Source organism: Pseudophryne corroboree, chromosome 4 (assembly GCF_028390025.1).
Source record: "Pseudophryne corroboree isolate aPseCor3 chromosome 4, aPseCor3.hap2, whole genome shotgun sequence".
Lineage (NCBI taxonomy): Eukaryota > Metazoa > Chordata > Amphibia > Anura > Myobatrachidae > Pseudophryne > Pseudophryne corroboree.
Genome location: NC_086447.1, coordinates 503885450 through 503904188, shown reverse-complemented (window position 1 = coordinate 503904188; position 18739 = coordinate 503885450). Strand labels below are relative to the sequence as shown.

The 18739-nt window shown below is 47.2% G+C and overlaps 1 protein-coding gene across 1 annotated transcript in view; it reads right to left on the bottom strand.

Moving 5' to 3' along the window:
- CALHM4 (calcium homeostasis modulator family member 4) overlaps positions 1–18739 on the bottom strand; it is a 31451-nt gene that overhangs the window by 5270 nt on the left and 7442 nt on the right. The window lies entirely within an intron of this gene.

Genomic DNA, 18739 nt, shown 5'->3' with positions numbered 1-18739 from the left:
GAGACCACAATGGCATTGGCCCTTGAACCCAAAAGGCCAATATCCCTTACAGCTTCTTTTAAATATGCTGCAGCGTCCCTGATGTGACCCAGAGTCAAAAGTACACTATCCCTGTCTAGGGAATCTACCTCAGATGACAAGTTATCTGCCCACTTTTCAATAGCGCTACTCACCCATGCCGCAGCAACGGCAGGCCTGAGTAGCGATCCTGTAGTGACATAAATGGATTTAAGTGTATTTTCCTGCTTACGATCTGCAGCATCCTTTAGGGCTGCCGTGTCAGGGGACGGAAGCGCCACCTTTTTGGATAGATGCGATAAAGCTTTGTCTAACGTGGGGATTGACTCCCACCTTTCCCTGTCCCCAGAGGGGAACGAATATGCCACTGGAATTCTTTTGGGAACATGTATCTTTTTGTCAGGATTTTCCCAAGCCTTTTCAGTTCATGAGAGGGAGGAAACGTTACCTCAGGTTTCTTTCCTTTAAACATACAGACCCTTGTATCAGGGACAGCAGGGTCCTCAGTAATATGTAGTACGTCCTTTATCGCCACAATCATGTACCGAATACTCCTGGCCAGTTTTAGATGTAATCTGGCATCACTATAGTCGACACTGGAATCAGAGTCCGTGTCGGTATCTGTATCTACTATCTGGGCAAATGCACGTTTCTGCGACCCCGAAGGGGTCTGGGACAAAGCATCTTCCATGGATTTTCTCCATGTTTGGTTCTTAAACTCAGATTTATCAAATCTCTTAGTCAATTTTGTCACATTTTCATTTAAAACACTCAACATATTCACCCAATCATCCGTCGGCGGTGCTTACACAGCCACTCTCACAGTATTTTCAGTCCACACTCCAGCCTCCTCCTGGGAAGAGCATTCCGCCTCAGACATGTCGACACACACGTACCGACAGCTACAAGCACACTGGGGCTATAGGAGACAGACCCACAATAAAGCCTGCAAGAGGGACACAGAGAGAGATCTGCCAGCTCACACCCAGCGCCTATCCCGATACTGAGGCCAGTAAGGTGACTGCCCAGCCCTGTTAGCGCTTTTAATATAGTCAAACAGCACCAAATTGCCTGGTTCCCCCCCCCCCCCCACGCCGTTTTTCACCCTGATACTTGTACAGCAGTGTGGAGGACAGGGTCAGCGTCTCTGCAGCTTCTGAGGAGAGAGAAGATGGCGCTGGTCAGAGCTGTGTAGCTAAGCCACACCCCCTACATGGCGCGCTTCAGTCCCGCCCAAAATCTGATTATACTGGCGGGGGTCCCTGAACTAGTGCCCGGAGCACTGTTATTATACATGCCAGTCTGATCTGAGGTCTCATGCTGCCCAGGGCGCCCCCCCTGCGCCCTGCACCCTGCAGTGCCGTGATAAGCGTGGGAGCATGGCGCGCAGCGCGGTACCTCTTTTGCCGTCACTGAAGTCTTCTGCCTTCTCATACTCACCCGGCTTCTATCTTCCGGCTTTTGTGAGGGGGCGACGGCGCGGCTCTGGGAACAAGCAGCTAGGCGTACCGTAGTGATCGAACCCTCTGGAGCTAATGGTGTCCAGTAGCCTAAGAAGCAGAGCCCTTGAACTCTTAAGATGTTGTTCCAAACATCTTGGAGAACTAACCACAGTTCTTCTGTGGATGTAGGCTTGCTCAAATCGTTATGTCTCTTTAAGTATTCCCAGACAGACTTGATGAATTTGAGACTACTTGTTCTTATTTACGATGAAGATAGTTCTTAATTACATTTGCTGTATGTTTGGGGTTGTTGTCCTGCTACAGAATAAATTTGGAGCCAATCAAGTGCCTCCCTGATGCTATTGCATGATGGATGCCTATATTTCTCAGCATTGACGCACAAAGAAACAGGCAGCGTTGAAGACCTGAGACTCAGTAGTCGGCCAAGGAAACTTGCATCAGATGAAAGAAACATCATGCTTACTTTCCTTCGAAATCGGGAGATGTCCAGCTCAGAACTGGCAGAGACCAGTGGGACCCAGGTACACCCATCTACTGTTTGGAGAAGTCTGTCCAGAAGTGGTCTTCATGGAAGACTTGCCACCAAAAGCCATACACCTTCGATATGGAAACAAGGCCAAGCAACTCAACTATGCATGAAAACATAGGAACTGGGGTGCAGAAAAATGGCAGCAGGTGCTCTGAATTAAAATGAAAATATTTTGCTGTAACAGAAGGCAGTTTTGTTATGAGCCACGGCAGTGGCTCATTCCTGTTTTGCATTTTGGTTATGTATTTTATGTTATACTTCTGTTTCTGTTCCCCGTGGGTGTCATGGGGTGTCCGGAGCCCACCCTTAAGGAGAGGGTACTGTTATGAACCACAGGTAGTGGTTCATTCCTGTTTCCCGTTTATGTATTTTATGTGTTAGTTCTCTTGCAGGCCAGGATTTCCCCTTGCTCTGGTTTAGAAGACTCTTGTTTGCTGCCGGTGGTGAGTCTGTGTAATTGCAGCCTGTTCCCATGTGTTCAGCCTCACCTGTCTGTTAATTGCACCTGTCAGTTGTGCAGCAGGGCAGCTGCACAACATAATTAATTAGGTTCTCTGCAGCTATTGGAGGGCTGCCTGTTATATTCTGTCTCAGTGCATTTCACAGACGCCGGTGATAGTTCCTGTCCAGTTTCTGAGCTTCTGTCTAGCAGTTTCTGTCTAGCTGCTTCCAGCCTTGATCCAGTGTCTGATCCAGTTTCTTGCTTTGAAGCGTTCCTGTCCTGAAGTCCAGTGGCTTTGTCTGTTCCTGATTCAGTATTGTGTCGGCGTGTGGACAGCATTTCCTTTATTGTTGTTTATCCTGGCGGCTGTGCCGCACATACTTTATTTATGTTCTGTAGCGCCCCTAACTCTGTATTTCTGTCTTTAGTTAGAGGTTCCCCTTGTCATCACCCCGTCTCAGTTTACGCCTTGTCTCCAACTAAGACCGGGGGGCATCGGAGTTGGGCAGACATAATCCGCCCTTCAAACGTGGCTGCCGTGGGCCCAAGAAACCATAGTTACGCAGGCTGACAACGAGGGTGAGACAACGGAGTCAGGTTTCCGTAGGGGTTGCTGCTGAGCTCCGTATCTATTGCAGCTTTACGTTCCTGTACTTGGGGCTCATCCGCCCAGTTCCAGGAGTACCAAGTACAGTGAACGTAACAAGTTTGTTCGCCAAAGGGCTGGAAAGCAGTACAATAATGAGTATTTGCAGGCAACAGTGAAGCATGGTGGGGGTTCTTTGCACGTTTGGGTCTGCATTTCAGCACATGGAGTTGGGGATTTGGTCAGGGTTTATGGTGTCCTCAATGCTGAGAAATAATGGCAGGTAGTCAATCATCATGCAATACCATCAAGGAGGCATCTGGTTGGCTCCAAATTTACTCTGAAGCAGGACTACGACCTCAAACATGCGGCCAATGTCATTAAGAACTATCTTCAGCGTAAAGAAGAACAAGGAGTCGTGAAAGTGAATGTATGGCACCCACAGAGCCCTGATCGCAACATCATCGATTCTGTCTGGGATTACACAAAGAGACAGAAGGATTTGAGCAAGCCTACATCCACAGAATATCTGTGGTTAGCTCTCCCAAGATGTTTGGAACGGGAAGCAGTTCGTTTCCCGGCTGTTGGGATCCTGGCGGTCAGTATACCGACGCCGGAATCCCCACAGCCAAGGGAAAACAAGCGGTCGGAATCCCGACCAGAGCCTGGAATCCCTATTTAGGGGAATAAATTAGTGTGGTGAGCTAAGTTCGCCACCGGGCCCGAAGCATGGCGAGCGCAGCGACCCCCCAAGGGGACACACTGCACTAGCCATCGGGATCCCGCCTGTCGGGATCCCATACTGAATCCTTTGGAACATCCTCCCTGCCTAGTTCCTTCAAAAAGGGTGTGCAAGTGTACCTAGAAGAATTGATGCTATTTTGAAGGCAAACGGTGGTCACACCAAATTTTGATTTAGATTTCTCTTCTGTTCATTCACTTTGCATTTTGTAAAGTGATAAAAAATAAACTATTAACGCTTCTTTTTCTGAAAGCATTCTTACTATGAAGCATTTTTCCACACCTGCCTTAAACTTTTGCACAGTATGGTATGTATCAATGAAATGTTCTGGATTTTTTGTTAATAAATTAATCTTTTGTAAGTTTACGCTGTTTTAGAGCACAATTGTATTGCATGGTGTACTACATGCTGATTATGTACATATATGTTATATATGTTTCTCCTTATTGTCTTGGTGTGGGGTATACAATTTTGCCAATTGTGACCTATAAATTTGTGATAAAGTCAACAAAAACATGTTTTAAAAAAAGTTCAGAAATAAATAGGAACAAGCTAATAAACTACATAGTCTTTGTCGCTGATTGCATATTTTGCAGTTCAGAACTGAGTTTGGGAACCTCTGCTATAGAAAATTAAGGAAGCCATTGGTTATAATTCACATGAAAATGCTTGCAATATTATGTTCATTGTCACAAACACTAAAATTAGTACAATTAATACAAGTTAAGGTTTTTGTAAGCAACACTCTAGCTTTAAGTTGGAGCCTAAAGCAAAGGTCGGACATCTTGTTTGTGGGACCCTATTATGTTCCCAAATCATTGCTATTATTCGATTTGTCTATAGTATAACAATTTAACAATTATGGAAAATTTTAATTTGGGGGTATTTGTATTATAATTATTTATTAGTCCGTTATATGAAAGAAGAGAAATTTAATTGCTAAAAAACAGGATTTTGGGACTTACAAATAAACCCATTTCTTCAATTCCACAGGGGACACTGGATGCCCGCCCTGCTCTGCCGTGGCCGTACTCAGACTTTTTTTAAAAGCGGCAATCGTGTACAAGGCATGGTTTTGCCTTTTACATGACTGGCGCTTTAAAAAAAAATCTGAGTTCGGTCAGGAACCCACTTCTCCGACCATCTCGGACTTCATCACATTCGTCAAATAATACTTGAACCCTTAATCAGTAGACATGTTTTTAAAGCTGCCAGGGTTTATTGCTCTTCTGAATTGATTTAGTGGATAAGGCAGAAGTAAACTGGTCCATATCATCTTGTCAAATCTCTCCACCTCAGCTGCAGGTGAGTATGGGATTAGAGGAGCCAACAGGGTCAATCCCTGAGCCCAGATTTATGTACATGCCTTTAGTAGAGTTAAACAATTCTAGTAAAAACACAATTTTTGATGTCAGTAGAGATGGGGCATTAATTGGTACAAGGATAAAACTGAGGTCAGTACTATTAAGAAATAATAATAATAATAATAATAATAATAATACAGAACAAAGAGTATACATTTTAAACCAATCTTCTAATTTGGGCTCACTATAGAAATAGCTTTCAGCATTGTTATTTAACAAGGAAAAACAACTGTAATCAAATGTATATGGAAGACTTAGTCAATAAAACATATTTCATTTACATAAACTGGCAAACATCCCAGATAAGGTTAGACAGTGAACAAGAATCACATACTCTATAAACTTGAACTTTTGATGTGTGGTAATGACCAGGAGGATTACCACTTAGTTTTAAAAAGAGTAATAGTCATGTAAATAAGTTATTATTTACCATAAAAGTTCATTAAAGTTGAATTCAAGTATTCTTGCAACACATATTGTATATGGGGGTCATTCCGAGTTGATCGCTAGCTGAAAATGTTCGCTGCGCTGCGATTAAGTAAAAAAAACGCACTTCTGCGCATGCGTATGCGGCGCAGTGCGCACGCGCGACGTACTTTCACAACAGCCGATTTATTTTTACACAAGATCTAGCGAAGCTTTTCAGTCGCAATGGCCGCCGCAGAGTGATTGACACGAAGTGGGCGTTTCTGGGTGTCAACTGACCGTTTTCAGGGAGTACTCGAAAAAACGCAGGCATGCCAGGAAAAACGCAGCCGTGGCTGGGCGAACCCAGGGCGTGTTTGTGACGTCAAATCCGGAATTGAATGGTCTGAAGTGATCGCTAGCGCTGAGTAGGTCTGGAGGGGTGGTCTTCAGTATGCCGAATGTCGGGATCCCGGCGCACAGTATACCGGAGCCGGAATCCCGACACCCGGCGCACCGACAGCTATTCTCCCTCGTGGGGGTCCACGACCCCCCCTGGAGAGAGAATAAAATAGTGTAGCACGCCACCGTGCCCGCAGCGTGGCGAGCGCAGCAAGCCCACAAGGGGCTCCTTTGCGCTCGCCACGCTGTCAGTATGCTGGCGGCCGGGCTCCCGGCGCCGGTATGCTGGTCGCCGGGAGCCCGATCGCTGGCATACCGTACTACACCCGGTCTGGAGCTACTCTAAAGGCCCATATACACGGGAGAGATGTGTGCTGAGTGAACCGCTCAGCACAGCGCAATGTGTGCTGAGCGATGCGGGGGAGGATGGGGGGCCGCTCATTTCACCCAGCGGGTGAAATGAGTGATGTGCTAGATTGGGCTGCATGCAGGCTCAATCTAGCACCTGCAATAGCGATGTGCGGGGCCGCGCATCGCTATCCCTGTGGGGGGTACACACGAGTGATCTGTGCTTAAAATCTAAGCAATCTAGTCAGATTGCTTAGATTATAAGCATGGATCTCTCAGTGAGTACTGCACAATTAAAACTGTACAATTTTTTTTGGTAGCCGCTCTGCGATCCTTTCGTTCGCACTTCTGCTAAGCTAAAATACACTCCCAGAGGGCGGCGGCTTAGCGTTTGCACGACTGCTAAAAACTGCTAGCGAGCAATCAACTCGGAATGACCCCCTATGTTCCTAGTTAATATATTTCCGTGTTGTTTGATAAACACTTACATTATATTCCAATGCATACATTGTGTTGTTTGTTTAGAATTGTGCAAAATAATACTACTGGAAAAAGTATGAACTTTAGGACAACAAATGTTTATTGTGCAAAATATATCAAATGTATTAGTGCTGTATTCTTGTTGAACAATTCAATCCTAAATAAGACATTTAAAAAAAAAAGTTTTGCACTATGAAGCCATGGTGACTTTAGTATTTGAAGTGGCGTGTTATAAAAGTGACATTTGGTCTAGTCATGAAGCAGTAGAGTACCATCTGTCACTACCGCCTCCCTGAATAAGCCTCAGAAATACTTGCTATCATTACTCCTGTCCTTCTACCCATTCGGGCCCACATATATGATCCTCTATTATGGGAAAGAAGTGGCATCAGCACACGTTAAGTGCACTGATACTGTTTCTCCCCCATGCATGACTGCAGTGACGTGTAGCAAATGCCAAGAGTGCTGTGTGCCCATGTCATTATCGGCACTGCTATCTTTAATATAGTGCGCCGATGTGCAGGCCAATGTAAGAACAGTCAGTGGCACTGACAGTTCCGACACCTGCAGCTGATGATTTCGACAGCTGCAGGTGTCATTGACCCACTGACAGCCACTGTAGTGGCTGCCGGCTCCAGGCTGTTCACGGGAGATCTGCAATAGCAGTGAGATCTCACACATGCGCACTAGGCTAATGCGCTGTGGGGCTCCTGCAAACGAGATGATCATACATCTCGTTGGTACTGCTTCCTGCTTCGGCTCAGTAAAGAGGCAAAGCAGGAAGACTTATATGGGACGATCCATGCCAGTATCATACATCCGCCCCCATTGTTCTCCAATGCACTTCCTTATTAGTAAAAAAATATACTACTGTTAAGCTTGTTATCTGTATACAGTATTCCCAAAACAAGTATAGTAAAAGAATGAGCCTATTTTTGGAACATACTATTAAAAACTGTATATTCATCATCATTATTATTATTATTATCATCATCATCAGTGCCGAAACTAGGATTTTCGTCACCCTAGGCAAGGCAGTAATTTGACAAAATAAATTTAAAAAAAATAGGAATTGAATACCTACCGGTAATTACTTTTCTCCTAGTCTGTAGTGGATACTGGTGTCTTGTACTTTAGTACCATGGGGTATAGGTTGGGCCCACTGGAGCCTTGGCATTTTAAAACTTTTAGAGTGTGTATGTGTGTGCTGGCTCCTCCCCTCTATGCCCCTCCTACCAGACTAGGAAAACTGTGCCCGAGGAGACGGACATAATCTGAGAGAAGAATAATACAACAGCGGTGCGGCAACAAGCCAACACACAACCAGAAACGAAAGGAGGGTGCTAACCAGAAAAGAGGACAGCAACCCAACCAAACCCGGATAGCAGAGCTATCCCAACAACATAATGGGACCGCAACGCCGGTCCAACCCAATACTTACACAGGTAAGCAGGAACGAAGCACTGAGGCAGGCGCCCAGTATCCACTACGGACTAGAAGAAAAGGAATTACCGGTAGGTATTAAATTCCTATTTTCTCTTACATCCTAGTGGATACTGGGGTTTAGTACTTTAGTACCATGGGGAAGTCCCAAAGCTCCCAAACGGGTGCTAGAGTGCTGATACCCCTGCAAAACCGCCTGACCAAACTGAAGGTCATCCTTGGCCAAGGTATCGAACCTATAGTAGACAAATGTGTTTGAACCAGACCAAGCTGCAGCTCGGCACAATTGTAGGGCCGAAACACCCCGGGCAGCCACCCAGGAAGAGCCCACAGACCTCGTTGAGTGTGCATGAATAGACGTTGGCAAAGGCAGAGCCACCGAAGTATAGGCCTGTTGTATGGTCAACCGAAGCCAACGAGTAATAGATTGCTTAGAAGCTGGCTGACCAATCTTGGAGGCAACATAAAGGACAAACAGCGAGTCAGATTTCCGATGACGGGCCGTCCTTCTGACATACATCTTCAGAGCCCTGATCACAACCAAGGACTCAGGACCAACGGAAGCATCAGACAACACTGGAACCACATTATGCTGATTCACATGAAAAGCTGACACCACCTTAGGCGAAAACTGAGGACGGGCCCTAAGTTCCGCGCTGTCTTCATGAAAAATCAAATAAGGGCTCTTACAATATAAGGACCCCTAATTCAGAGACACGCCTGGGAGACGCCAAGGCCAATAACATCACCGTTTTCCAGGTGAGAAATTTTAATCCGATTTGAGAAAGGACAGAACCACATTGAGGTCCCACGGTGCCGTCGGAGGCACAAAGGGTGGTTGTATATGAAGAACACCCTTGAGGAAAGTCTGTACTTCAGGTAACACGGCAAGTTGTTTCTGGAAGAAAATAGAGAGCGCAGAAATCTGGACTTTGATGGAGCCTAAACGTAGGCCCGTATCCACTCCCGCTTGCAGGAAAAGTAGAAAACGTCCGATTCTAAATTCCACGGGAGACACCTTTCTACTTTCACACCAGAAAACATACTTTTTCCAGATACGATGATAGTGTTTCGACGTAACCATCTTCCTGGCCTGGACCATGGTGGAAAAAACCCTGGAGGGAATACCTTTTCTTGCTAGAATCTCCCTCTCAATTTCCAAGCCGTCAAATATAGCCGCTGTAAGTCTGGAAAGACCTTGCTGAAGAAGATCTTCTTGGAGCGACAGAGGCCAGGGATCCTCCAGAGACATGGTCAGGAGGTCCGAGTACCACGGCCGCCGAGGCCAATCCGGGGCAATTAGGATTGCTTGAACGATTTCCTGTCTTAGTCTTTGAGAACCCTTGGGATTAGCGGTAGTGGAGAGAACAGGTATACAAACTGGTACATCCACGGTGTCGTCAGAGCGTCCACTGCCACAGCCTGTGGATCCCTTGTTCTGGAACAGTAACAGCACAGCTTCTTGTTGAGACGAGAAGCCATCAAATCTAACTGTGGACAGCCCCATCGGAGAAGTAACTGTTGAAATACCTGGGGATGTAGGCCCCATTCCCCCGGATGGAGGTCGTGCCTGCTAAGGAAGTCTGCTACCCAGATGTCCACTCCTGAAATGAATATGGCTGAGATGGCCCTTGCGTTGGCCTCTGCCCAGAGGAGGATTTTTGACACCTCTCGCATCGCCGCTCTGCTTCTTGTTCCCCCTTGTCGGTTTATGTACGCCACCGCCATGGTGTTGTCCGATTGAACCTGGATCGCCTGACCCTTCAAGAGAGGGGAGGCTTGTAGAAGAGCATTGTAAACCGCCCTGAGTTCCAGGATGTTTATCGGTAAAGCCGATTCCTGGACTGACCATAACCCTTGGAACTGGGCCCCTTGGGTCACCGCTCCCCAACCCCGGAGGCTGGCATCCATTGTCAGTAGAATCCACAAGTGGATATTGAAACTTCTGCCCTCTACCAGGTGAGGAATCTGAAGCCACCATGATAGAAAAATCCGGGCTTTTGGAGACAGGGTCATTTCCTGATGCATGTGCAGGTTAGAAGCTGACCATTTGTCCAGCAGATCCAGTTGAAATGGCCGGGCATGAAACCTGCCGTACTGGACTGCCTCGTAAGCAGCCACCATCTTGCCCAGTGATCTGACGCAAAGATGTATAGACACCTTGGGAGAACTGAGCACCGAGCGGACCATAGCCTGAATAGTCAAGGCCTTGTCCATCGGGAGAAACACCTTTTGAGGTACCGTTTCCAGTATCATTCCCAGGAACTGAAGACATTAGCTTGGTCCCAGGTGAGATTTCTTGAAATTGGGGATCCACCCATGATCCGTGAGTTGCTGTGTAGCAGACGTTCCCTGGACACAGCCTTTATGAGGAGATCGTCCAAGTAGGGGACTATGTTCACTCCCATCCTGCGCAGTTGTAGCATCATCTCCGCCATGACCTTTGTGAAGACCCCAGGAACTGTGGATAATCTGAAGGGTAAGGCCTGAAACTGGAAATGGTTGTCCAATATGGCGAACCTGAGGTAAGCCTGATGAGGGGGCCACATGGGAATGTGAAGGTAAGCATCCTTGAAATCCAGGGACACCAGGAACTCCCCCTCCTCCAGAGCGGACACCACCGCCCTCAGAGACTCCATCTTGAATTGGAACACCCGCAGATACTGGTTGAGAGACTTCAGATTCAAGATGGGGCGCACCGAACCTTCTGGTTTGGGAACGACAAAAAGACTGGATAAAAAAACCCTGGTGCATAACAGAGGAGGTACAGGAACCACCACCCCTGTCTGCAAAAGTTTTTGAATAGCCTCTTGTAAGGTAACTTTTGCTGCGGGTAAAGCTGGTAAGCCTGACTTAAAAAACCAGTGAGGAGGGAGCGTTTGGAATTCCAGCTGGTATCCATTGCAATTGAGGTCCCTCACCCAAGGATTCCTGCAGGACTCCGCCCACACGTGGGTGAAGTGTTGAAGGCGAGCACCTACCTGAAAATCGCCTTGCTGCTGGGGCCAACTGTCACGCGGAGGGTTTAGCGGCAGGGTATCCGGTGGTCTGGTCCAGGGAGACGGCAGGAGCAGGTTTACGGGACTTACCACGAGATCCTCTGGAGGTGATGGAGCCCCCACGGCCCCTGCCTCTGAACCTTGCCACAAGAAAGGACTGCAAGGAGGGTCTGGTGTAAGAACATCTAGCAGGTGGCGCAGCCGACGGCAGGTAGGTAGACTTACCCGCCGTTGCTTGGGAGATCCACTTATTCAATTCATCTCCAAACAAGGCATCACCTGTAAAGGGAAGATTTTCAACACCCTTCTTGGAATCAGCGTCCACCACCCACTGATGTAACCATAGAGCTCTACGCGCTGAGACCGCCATAGTAGTAGTGCGACCAGTTATCTTACACAACTCCTTTATAGCCTCGCTCAAAAAATTTGCAGTATCTTGTATGTGTTGCAGCAGAGTAACTACCTCATCTCGGGGGAGAGAGTCTAAACCGTCAATAATGTTATCAGACCACTTCACCACCACCCTGGAGATCCACCCACAAACAATTGTAGGGCGCTGTGCTGCACCAGCTGCCATATATATTGCCTTGAGCGTTGTCTCAATTTTACGGTCAGCTGGCTCCTTTAGGGATACCGCCCCAGAGACTGGCAGTACCAATTTTTTTGACAGTCTGGATACCGAGGTATCGACCGACGGTGGGTTTTCCCATACCTTCCTATCATCCTATGGAAATGGGAAGGTAGATAAAACCTCTAAGGAATCTTACATTTTTTATCAGGATTTATCCAAGCTTCCTTGGCTAGGGAGTTTAACTCCTTAGACATCGGAAAGGTAGCTGAACTCTAGGGTCTAACATTAAAATATATCTCCTCATCTGGTTCCGCCTCCGGATCCCATATGTGAAGGACCTCCCTTATAGCAAAAATGAGGGCCTCCACCCCAGGGGACAGAAAACTGTCCTCGTCCATATCATCAACATCCACATCTGGCTGATCAGAATCAGTATCAGTGTGAAAAACCTGTGGCAAGGAGCGTTTGTGTGAAGCCACTAGAGGGGGTTGTGAAGCCTTCTTGGAATCTGTTGCCCTAGCCACACAATCTGTGGACTGTTTTATACCTGCCTCTCTCTCTCTTAGCTGCTGCTAGCTCAGAATTTACATTGTGAATCATGCTTATAAAGCTATCCAACCAGCCAGGTGCCTGTGAGCTGGTTCCTTGAGGAGACAAGGAACATTGCTCACACATGAGAGACCCCGCAGAAGACTGGGTAGAATTACAAGTAGCACACATAACTAAGTCCTCAGACATGATACAGTACAAAAAAGCGCAGATAAATGCCCCACACCCCACACAGACCCTAGAAAGCCCTTTGGAGTGACACAGAGGAGCGGACCCAGCACACTAAACACAGCAGCACAAAGCGTGTATGTAGTATACATAACAACAGTGCAGCGGCACTACCGCTGGCGCTCTTCCCCCTGGCTATAACCCCCTGGTACCAGTTCTGACAGCCTACAACAGCGTGGGTCCTGGAGGAGCAGTGTGCCTTGAGCCTTGATGATCTGCAGCAGCAAGGAAATGGCGCCTTTCCACCACTGGTCCCGCTCCGGGAAGCCCAGCCCCTCACAATGGCGCGCGGTCCCTTTCAATTTTATACTGGCAAAAGGTGTAAAACACTATTTCTGTACTGTATACAATCCACACAAAGCCTTACAGACTGTGAGCACTGCGGGCTAGCAGCTCTAAGACAGTTTGTCCGTGGCGGGCACCGCAGCTCCGGACCCGTGACCGCCGCGCAAACTGCCGCCATTCCGCACCAGGGACCCACTAACCGGGACCCCGGTGTCACATTCACTGCATCAGTATCTTTGGCATCTGTTAGAGGGTGGCGGCTAGCTGCCTGCGTGGGCACACATACTAATGATGTGTGATCAGTACCTCAGGAGCTCAGTGTCCTGTCAGCTGGGATTACAAACCATTAACCCTCAGGAGGTTGGTTTGGTCCCCCCTCTAAGTCCCACAAAGCAGGTAGTCTGTCTGCCAACCAGAGCTACCTGAAAATAATAAACTACATTTAAAGGAAAGAAAAAAATCTCTGGAGCTCCAGAGAAGTGCACATTTTTCTAAAGTGAGTATGGTAGGAGGGGCATAGAGGGGAGGAGCCAGCACACACATAGACACACTAAAAGTTTTAAAGTGCCAAGGCTCCAGTGGACCCGATCTATACCCCATGGTACTAAAGTACAAGACCCCAGTATCCACTAGGACATAAGAGAAATAAAAAATAAGGAAAGAAATAAAATAAATAATAATACAAATACAAATTAAAGATATAAAAAATAATAAAGTACAATAAGCCACCCAGTAGTGCAACCTTATTCTAATTACACTGCACTGTAGTACCCCTTATTACGCTGCCCCATGGAGGAGAGAGAGAGAGAGAGAGAGAGAGATGGGTGAGGGAAAGATTGGAGAGAGAGAGAGAGAGAGAGAGAGAGAGAGATGGGAGCGAGGCGTGAGATGGGAGAGAGAGATGGGTGAGGGAGAGATGGAGAAAAGGGGTAAGGGAGAGAGGGTGAGGGAGAGAGGGGTGGCATGCACTCCTACATTACCCTCCAATAAGATGTGTGGTGCCAGGCAGGTATAGGGGGGTACAGGGGCCCCGCACACACTATACTGCCCATAGCCTGCCCTGTTGAGCACCAGGGGCCCTGCAGACACTGCACTGTCCCCAGCCTGCCTTGCCTAGTACCAGGGGCCCGCACTCACCCAGCACTCACCTCACTAATTGACAGCGGCGCTTCTTTGCCTCCTATCTGTGTACAAGACAAGTACTGCCAGGAAGAGAGAGACTGTATGGTGACATGGAGGAGCAGAAGGGAGGAGACTGAGCGATATCACATTGCGGAGAGGGGAAGAGTCTTGGCGAGGACACAGAGGGGGGAAGAGACTGAGCGTGCATACAGAGGAGAGGTAGGAGACTGGACGGGACACGTGGACCCTAAGCGCACAGAGCTGGAATCCCACCACGGCCACAGGGCTTTTCCTGACGTCATGTGACTGTACATGGCGGCAGCTGCTCATACACAGCGCCTCCCTCGCTGAGTTTTCGGCGCCCCCTCCTTCCAACGCCTGGAGCACGTGACCCCTCAGCCCCCCCCCCTTGCAGCCAAGTCATCAGTATTATTATTATTATTACTACATGCATTATCACAATCTCGATACATGCTGTTTGACACTTTCTTGCTCATATAGTTCCCTACTCTGAGTCGGATGCAGCGGCGACCTTGTGTCCATCTTTTGCTGATTGTACATCTGCACCTTTATGCTAATACCGCTGCAAGCCCTTTCCTGGTGTACATCCGTGCGAATGAATGTGCAAGGACGGAGACGTCCACTTTTAGTGTCCTTAGATGCTCAAATACTGATTGGTGTATCATTTGACGCCCCATTGGATACACCATCCTCTATGGTGCAGACTATCTAAGTATGGCCTCCTTTGTGAACAATTCTGCATCTCTGTACAAAACCACTATCAACGACATCTCTGCGACACTCGCATAACATGGCCATAAGGTGCACTATATCTGTGCGTCCGCTTAGCCACCTCCCTGTCACCATCCAGGAATGCCCAGTACACTTTGATAAACATTTCTGAAACTGCGTGTCACCCATGTTCCTCAATCGAAATTGCGACTCTGTGCGTACAGACTCTAGGTGCATGCGCAGAAGAAAAAAAATGCTGCAGACAACGCCAATGTGTCCGGCTCACAATCAGCCCCATATTGCAGATCCACACTAGCCTGAGATTTCCTAGAAATCAAATCATGTTCTGGTTTAGTGGTCTCTGCAATATACTTATTTCATTTTACAAATCTTTACACTGTACAGTCAAGTTCAGTCATTTAAACACGCTACTAATTGCACTGTATATATTAAACATAAATGTACTTTTTAAACATACAGGACCTTAATTATAAAACAATCAAGGCCCTTTTTTATAATGGCACATACATTAATTCATGATTGTGCGCCTAGGCTTCTGCAAAGTGCAATGGCTTGCAGAGAATGGTGGCAGCACGCTGAATGTGGAGAAGACTGTACTGCCTAATGTGAGAAGGTCATTAGGTCGACCACTATTGGTCAACATGCATTAGGTCGACACGAACAAGGTCGACATGGAAAAAGGTCGTCATGAGGGTTTTTTTTTTTACTTTTTTTTGGTGTTGTTTTCTTCGTAAAGTGACGGGGAGCCCCAATTAGTGCACTGTGTCCCCTCACCATGCTTCGGGCTTCGGGCAAGTTACTATTCCCAATTGTAGTACACATGGAGTGTAAAGTATGAAACTGTTAAAAAAATGTAAAAAAATGTGAAAAACGCATGTCGACCTTTTTCCATGTCGACCTAGTGACCATGTCAACCTAATGCATGTCGACCAATAGTGGTTAACCTAATGACTGTCAACATAAGTGTGGTCAACCAATGACAGTAACCCAGGTGGACAGTGTGAGGAAGTCAATGTGCTATTGTGCCTAGCTGTGCCGAGCAGTGCCAAGATTAGCTGTTAAGTTTTCTCAGCAAAATAATTAAAATGAAATCAATTTGTCGAGAAGGTGTATTTTAGGGGTGTATTTTCTATTGCAGCACATGGCAGAGCTCAGGTCTCATTCAATACTTTTAGTTGGATGCAAAGAAACATATTTGTAAATGCAATTTGGCCAATGTAAGAAGTTGAATGTAAAAAGCATCAAACATGCAAAAGTGTTAAATGTAATAAAGACAATTCCAATCAGATTTACAGGTTGAGTATCCCATATCCAAATATCCGAAATACGGAATATTCCGAAATACAGACTTTTTTGAGTGAGACTGAGATAGTGAAACCTTTGTTTTCTGATGGCTCAATGTACACAAACTTTGTTTAATACACAAAGTTATTAAAAATAATAAGATTTTACTTACCGATAAATCTATTTCTCGGAGTCCGTAGTGGATGCTCGGGTTCCTGAAAGGACCATGGGGAATAGCGGCTCCGCAGGAGACAGGGCACAAAAAGTAAAGCTTTTTCCGATCAGGTGGTGTGCACTGGCTCCTCCCCCTATGACCCTCCTCCAGACTCCAGTTAGGTACTGTGCCCGGACGAGCGTACACAATAAGGGAGGATTTTGAATCCCGGGTAAGACTCATACCAGCCACACCAATCACACCGTACAACTTGTGATCTAAACCCAGTTAACAGTATGATAACAGCGGAGCCTCTGAAAGATGGCTTCCTTCAACAATAACCCGAATTAGTTAACAATAACTATGTACAATTTATGCAGATAATCCGCACTTGGGATGGGCGCCCAGCATCCACTACGGACTCCGAGAAATAGATTTATCGGTAAGTAAAATCTTATTTTCTCTATCGTCCTAGTGGATGCTGGGGTTCCTGAAAGGACCATGGGGATTATACCAAAGCTCCCAAACGGGCGGGAGAGTGCGGATGACTCTGCAGCACCGAATGAGAGAACTCCAGGTCCTCCTTAGCCAGAGTATCAAATTTGTAAAATTTTACAAACGTGTTCTCCCCTGACCACGTAGCTGCTCGGCAAAGTTGTAATGCCGAGACCCCTCGGGCAGCCGCCCAAGATGAGCCCACCTTCCTTGTGGAGTGGGCCTTTACAGATTTAGGCTGTGGCAGGCCTGCCACAGAATGTGCAAGTTGGATTGTGCTACAGATCCAACGAGCAATCGTCTGCTTAGACGCAGGAGCACCCAACTTGTTGGGTGCATACAATATAAACAACGAGTCAGATTTTCTGACTCCAGCTGTCCTTGCAATATATATTTTTAATGCTCTGACAACGTCCAGTAACTTGGAGTCCTCCAAGTCACTTGTAGCCGCAGGCACTACAATAGGCTGGTTCAGATGAAATGCTGACACCACCTTAGGGAGAAAATGCGGACGAGTCCGCAGTTCTGCCCTGTCCGAATGGAAAATCAGATATGGGCTTTTGTAAGATAAAGCTGCCAATTCTGACACTCTTCTGGCAGAAGCCAGGGCTAGAAGCATGGTCACTTTCCATGTGAGATATTTCAAATCCACCTTTTTTAGTGGTTCAAACCAATGAGATTTTAGGAAGTCCAAAACCACATTGAGATCCCACGGTGCCACTGGAGGCACCACAGGAGGCTGTATATGCAGCACTCCCTTAACAAAGGTCTGGACTTCAGGGACTGAAGCCAATTCTTTTTGAAAGAAAATCGACAGGGCCGAAATTTGAACCTTAATAGATCCCAATTTGAGACCCATAGACAATCCTGATTGCAGGAAATGTAGGAATCGACCCAGTTGAAATTCCTCCGTCGGAGCACTCCGATCTTCGCACCACGCAACATATTTTCGCCAAATTCGGTGATAATGTTGCACGGTTACTTCCTTCCTTGCTTTAATCAAAGTAGGAATGACTTCTTCCGGCATGCCTTTTTCCTTTAGGATCCGGCGTTCAACCGCCATGCCGTCAAACGCAGCCGCGGTAAGTCTTGAAACAGACAGGGACCCTGCTGAAGCAAGTCCCTCCTTAGAGGTAGAGGCCACGGATCTTCCGTGATCATCTCTTGAAGTTCCGGGTACCAAGTCCTTCTTGGCCAATCCGGAACCACTAGTATCGTTCTTACGCCTCTTTGCCGTATAATTCTCAATACTTTTGGTATGAGAGGCAGAGGAGGAAACACATACACCGACTGGTACACCCAAGGCGTTACCAGCGCGTCCACAGCTATTGCCTGCGGATCTCTTGACCTGGCGCAATACCTGTCCAGTTTTTTGTTGAGGCGAGACGCCATCATGTCCACCATTGGTCTTTCCCAACGGGTTACCAGCATGTGGAAGACTTCTGGATGAAGTCCCCACTCTCCCGGGTGAAGATCGTGTCTGCTGAGGAAGTCTGCTTCCCAGTTGTCCACTCCCGGGATGAACACTGCTGACAGTGCTATCACATGATTCTCTGCCCAGCGAAGAATCCTTGCAGCTTCTGCCATTGCACTCCTGCTTCTTGTGCCGCCCTGTCTGTTCACATGGGCGACTGCCGTGATGTTGTCCGACTGGATCAACACCGGTTTTCCCTGAAGCAGAGGTTCTGCCTGGCTTAGAGCATTGTATATTGCTCTTAGTTCCAGAATGTTTATGTGAAGAGACGTTTCCAGGCTCGTCCATACTCCCTGGAAGTTTCTTCCTTGTGTGACTGCTCCCCAGCCTCTCAGGCTGGCGTCCGTGGTCACCAGGATCCAATCCTGTATGCCGAATCTGCGGCCCTCCAATAGATGAGCACTCTGCAACCACCACAGAAGAGACACCCTTGTCCTTGGAGACAGGGTTATCCGCAGGTGCATCTGAAGATGCGACCCTGACCATTTGTCCAACAGATCCCTTTGGAAAATTCTTGCGTGGAATCTGCCGAATGGAATTGCTTCGTAAGAAGCCACCATTTTTCCCAGGACTCTTGTGCATTGATGTACAGACACCTTTCCT